We start from the raw sequence: 5,831 nt of genomic DNA on the forward strand, positions 1-5,831 counted from the left end.
TTTATTATATTTATATATTTACTTTATTTATTAATTAATTTAGTTATTAAGACAAAGTTAACGAAACCCGAACTATTTGTACTCGTTAACTTGGTAGGAATTTATTTGCTTATGTGTTCGTGTGGACATTAGACTAGGATTAACCAATAAAAGATTTTATAAACTGAAACTCAAACCAAGTTTTATTAACAAAACGTGTACTAATATAGGACACGCAATTTTTGGAGCGAACAGCTTCAACCGTGAGTTTCTCTATCGACCCCTCGTTTTTGAAATGTTTTTATTGTGTTTTGAGGTAAAAGCATATTCTTTCTACTAATTCTATTGATTTTTTATTAAGCGTATTATTTTATAAACCGTGTAAAAAGTGGGATGAGTCAACAATTGGTTAAATAACTGTTAACCAAATTAATAAGGGCACATAAATATTAGTATATCTATTGGGGTGACGGCCTCCACTTCCAATCGCGTTGGGTTAAAAGTGAGAATATTTTGAGTATGGTAGGTATCGAGTTATCAATTTTGATAGTCATACACTTGTTGTATTCCTTGCTAGTCTACAACAGTACGATTTGTTTAAAAGATAAAATGCTATGTTTTATTATAAATTTTAAAGATATAATTACCATGTTAAAAGAACGGTAAGAAAATATTACCACCGTTGCTTATGGTAATAATTGATAACAAATGGTCGTTGAACCATTGTATTGTGAGAATTTATATGTACTCGTTTAGTATATTTCTCAATAAATTGATATAATATTGTTATGATGACTTGAATGGAAATTTCTATTGCCTTACTTTTTATTATAATATATATATATATACACACACGTAAGTAGCTATATTACATTATAATTATAATACATGTTGGCAACCTTTCACGTTCTTTCTTTTCTCTCTCTCAGACGCCCGTTGAATTTATTACCATCGGCGTTTATCTACTTCTCCGGCCACCGGTGACGATTAAGAATGTCAACTGACAGTCTATTCTATTGAATGACAACAAATTTCGATTAAATGTTTTAGCTACCCGTTTTACCCTTCCATTCAATCGTCAAACTCATCTCTACTAAACCCTAAACTAGATCCAGCCCATCCATTCCGTGCTCTCAATCCCAACCGTATACGAAATTCCTTTTCTTTTCTTCTGTTTTCTGCAGCCAGAATCTCTTTAATTTTCGTAGGTATGGGTTTTATTCTAATTTTATTGAATCTTGTTTCTCAATCTGTTGCAGATATCTAGGGTTCATATTTTGTAGGTATTGTATTTCAATATATCTGGATATTGGTCACTGTAATTTCGGGTTGATTAGGCACAAATGATGAAAGGTTTTTATGGAATTATGTTTTGGTTTTGGATTTTCTACAAAGATAAAAATTGAATTTATGTTCATTAAGGTGAACTGCTTTGAATTTAAGCTACTGCAAAGATAACCGGTAGGGAAGATTTTGTATTCTTGTAGATTGATCAAGTGTTTAGGTGATAATTTGGTCTTTGTTGGTTCTTTAATATTGATTATTACGGTTGTTATTTATAGGTGAATTGGTCATCTCTATTTTATCATTAAATTGAACAAGAAGGAAGAAGAGAAATTCAGAAAGGACATCATGATGATGGCTAATGGAAAACATACCAATGGTAAGTACCATTGGTTCTTAGCCAAATTTGACAATTTTACTGAGAATCCGTTTTGATAGAAAACAGTTAATATATACCTTTGGTCTTAGTTGCGTTTCTTGATGATCGGGGTATACACCATTCAAATGTGAAATTGAGCAGTAGAGCAAGTTGACTTTTTTCATGAGGGTTGTGAAACTTCTTATGTCAAAGCTTGTTCCTTTCATTCAAAGAATTTTGCAGGTATTGAATTGTTTTAATATGAACTATATGATAGTTTTCCTTTTTTGGTGCAGAGTCTGCACGATATTGTTTCTTAATAAACAAACATGGATTATGTTTCTAAAGACCTTCAAGGATCTGAAGATGGTAGTCACAAACATGGATTATGCTTCACAAACATATTTGATTGCATGTATGTTTAGCTTTTGTACGCCTATTGTTGTTTTCTTTGTCAAATTTCACTTTGATTAATGCTTAGTTTGTCAATCAGGTTTCATTTTTAGTCTTTTTTCAGTTCGTTTCAGTTTATTTGGTTGTTCAAATTCGGTTTGGTTAGACAAAAGATCGTATTAAAACCACGGTCGGGTTCGAGTCACTACACATTTCTGTCATAACCGGTTGACTCAAAAAACTGTTATCTTGGTTTGACTCGGTACGGGTTCGGGTAAACGAGCTCTGTTATTATAAACACATATAGGAAAATGTTTGTTTTGGTTTAACTTTTTATGGATTTGTTACAATAAAGATTATTTTCGTTGCAGTTTTTTTGGTTTTGCGTTTTTTAGTTTTGTTTCAGTTTGGCTTTTATTTGGTTTTTGCTTCTGGTTTGGGTTTCATTTTTTAGTCTCATTTTAGTTCGTTTCAGTTTATTTGTTTGTTCAAATTCAGTTTTTGGTCTCATTTAGGTTTGGTTAGACAAAAGATCGTATTAAACCATGGTCGGGTTCGGGTCACTACACATTTTTGTCATGACCGGTCGACTCAAAAAACTGTTATTTTGGTTTGACTCGGTACGGGTTCGGGTAAACGAGCTCTGTTATTATAAACACATATAGGAAAATTTTTGTTTTGGTTTAACTTTTTATGGTTTTGTTACAATAAAGATTATTTTCGTTGCAGTTTTTTTGGTTTTGCGTTTTTTAGTTTTGTTTCAGTTTGGCTTTTACTTGATTTTTGCTTCTGGTCCAGGTTTCATTTTTTAGTCTCAATTCAGTTCGTTTCAGTTTATTTGTTTGTTCAAATTCAGTTTTTGGTCTCATTTATGTTTGGTTAGACAAAAGATCGTATTAAACCATGGTCGGGTTCGGGTCACTACACATTTCTGTCATAACCGGTAGACTCAAAAAACTGTTATTTTGGTTTGACTCGGTACGGGTTTGGGTAAACGAGCGTTGTTATTTTAAACACATATATGAAATTTTTTGTTTTGGTTTTGTTACAATAAAGATTATTTTCGTTGCAGTTTTTTTGGTTTTGCGTTTTTTAGTTATGTTTAAGTTTGGCTTTTAGTTGGTTTTTTTCTTCTGGTTCGGGTTTCATTTTTTAGTCTCATTTCAGTTCGTTTCAGTTTATTTGTTTGTTCAAATTCAGTTTTTGGTCTTATTTAGGTTTGGTTAGACAAAAGATCGTATTAAACCATGGTCGGGTTTGGGTCACTTCACATTTCTGTCATAACCGGTCGACTCAAGAAACTGTTATTTTGGTTTGACTCGGTACGGGTTCGGGTAAACGAGCTCTGTTTTTATATAATTTTTTTTTCAGTTCGGTTTTGTATCCGTTAGGTTTAGTTTTGGTTTAGTTTTAGTTTTCTTGATTTATGGTATCATTTTGAATTTGTTTTTTATAAAAGTAACTTATCCTTAGCACAAGTCTGTTTAAACTTTAAATAAAATACCGACTGCCTTCAGTTCATTTTAGAAATGTATTTAGAACAATGCGAGTCATTTTAGAAATGTATCAACTTGCTTCGGGCTAAAACGACTTGCAGTTAATACATCTATAAAGCTAAATGCATTAGGATCGAAACGAGTCATTTTAGAAATGTATCTTTTTCAGACGGTTCAAAATGGTTTTTGAAAAAAATGAAAAACTAATGCGATGACACCATCTATGCTAAAAAATCAAAAGCTTCGAGTCCAAACGTGTTCAACCTCAAGAAATCAGAAGCATCAAGTTCAACCAGGCTCAGAAATTCTTTTAGTACGGGTGATTTGAGGAAAGATCTTTCAAGTATCATTACAAAAGAAGATCAAGTTGAATCTGATGACGATTTTGTAGAATCAGCGGAAACGAATATGCACTCAAAACGAAATGATCCAAACGAAGCCCAAGGTGACAAGAGAACAATTGAAAGAACAATGCCATCAAGAAAGGATAGTTGATAAAGTTAGTGACTTTATCCCTGTTGTGTCGAAATGGGCGGGTTGGGTTGGTTAACGGGTCAAAACAGGTCGGGTACAATCTTTTGAATAATATATTTTTTGCTAATCAAGGTACACCTTCTTTCTGAAAAGATTTTCCACGTTTCTGTTTTAATTTGTCGTCAAATAATTGTCCATTGTTAAAAACGGGTAACTGTTATTTACTAATTTGACCATTTTTTCCCTTTGCAGTGCATGTTTTCCAAGTCAAATGACATCTCAAATGCATTAAGTGAAAAATTGTGATTTTTTTCCAAATAAGACTGTTGCATATTTAGCAAAGTATTTAATATTTACCCATTTGACCACTGGAATTCTATATAATTGAAATTGTAACCTATAACCGTATATTTTGACATATAAAGTTTGTACCTTTTTCTTGGTCTTTGTGTTTGTGAAAATGTATTTCAGGGTGAAGAACCGAAATCTCAAAAAGCGCAGACACGGAGGCTTCTAATGGATCGTTCGGACAGGTCTAATATTTTTTATTTAGTATTTGTAAAATATTCAAAAAAAGTAACGTGTTTTGTTCCCAACTTAAATCTTGAATTTTTGTTCAGGCAATGAAAATCTCACTTGTGGTAGGATTTGGAGTGGTTGTTCTCTTCTTTCGACAAACAGAAACCGGGTAAGTTTCATATTGCCATTTTATGTCCTAAGATGATTTGAAGATTTATGCTTTCATACAACTTCCCGTTAATATTCATATGTCATGAGTTCTATCTAAATCAAGTTACATTAAGTTTTCAGCCCTTCCATCTTTCTTACGTTATAAGACATTTTCGTGCAGCTGGTTGTTACTATGCTTGGATTCAGTAAAGACTTTGAGATGATAAACAAATTAAGTTGGAGTCAACTCAACTTAGATACTTGAGACAACGGTGATGTGCCCACAAGCTCCAAAACTATGTAAAAGCCCTTTTGGTGACATCCAATTTTTTTTTTTGTAGTTTACTTAGTGTGCATTTCAAATTCTATAAACAAATATAATTGATATATAGGTTGGAATGTTGTTGGCTTGTTGCTACTGATATTAATATATGCAAGAAAAGGGTGTTATTCGTAATTGTGTTGAATTTATTATTTTTTTTGCTAATGTTATGTAACTTTCTTATTTTTTTCGTACAAAATCGGCAAATCGCTACCAACCGAATCCTCTTTGTGTACCCGCTGCAACGCGCGGGCACTTCTACTAGTATATATATATGTAAATATATATATACAACTATATATATATATACTATTTTCAATAAAGAGAACTCACCAACATTCGTATTGACGTTTATTTAATATGCTTTTCAGGTAAGTGATGGCTTCGAGGCGACAAGGAAAATAGAGCGTTGGACGTGTGTTTGAATAATGTAGAAACCGGAATTTTAATAAACCATGCGGTAGCACGTGTAAAAACTCTGATCATGTAATAAATATTCTTATTAAATAAAAGTTAAAATTTTATTGATAAATATCTTCGCTCTATTATAATTGGCAATCGGCATCTGTCGCGGCCCGAATAAATTAGTTAAAGTCTTCCGCTGCCTTGGTTAAGGTTTTCGGGTGTGATAGAAGTTGGTATCAGAGCCATTTTTTATAGAGAATTAGAAAATTTAAGATTTTCTTAACTATAACCGTATATTCAAACGCACGCTCTTTTCTCGTCTCGCGAAGATGGAAGGTAAAATATATGATTAAGTATTACTAACCTTGTTTAATATGTTTTTCAGATGGCGCCACCACACGTGATATTGACAGATTCTGAGACTAGTGATGAGTGGGCACCGGCGTCCCCG

General features: G+C 32.6%; 1 long non-coding RNA gene across 3 annotated transcripts; it reads left to right on the forward strand.

The window, feature by feature from the left end:
• The first annotated feature begins 946 nt into the window (after positions 1–946).
• LOC143622050 (uncharacterized) lies at positions 947–4,971 on the forward strand. Of its 3 annotated transcripts, none has more exons than XR_013151626.1 (5): positions 947–1,864; positions 1,918–2,040; positions 4,463–4,517; positions 4,605–4,672; positions 4,835–4,971. It is a non-coding gene; the product is annotated as an uncharacterized LOC143622050 (long non-coding RNA). The 3 variants fall into 3 exon arrangements; XR_013151625.1 differs by having other exon boundaries at positions 947–1,642; positions 1,732–1,864; positions 4,463–4,672; XR_013151624.1 differs by having other exon boundaries at positions 4,463–4,672.
• Positions 4,972–5,831: the final 860 nt, after the last annotated feature.

The sequence above is a fragment of the Bidens hawaiensis genome, unplaced genomic scaffold (assembly GCF_021521415.1).
Source record: "Bidens hawaiensis isolate Kalapana, Puna unplaced genomic scaffold, B.hawaiensis_p1.1 tig00003015_1, whole genome shotgun sequence".
NCBI lineage: Eukaryota > Viridiplantae > Streptophyta > Magnoliopsida > Asterales > Asteraceae > Bidens > Bidens hawaiensis.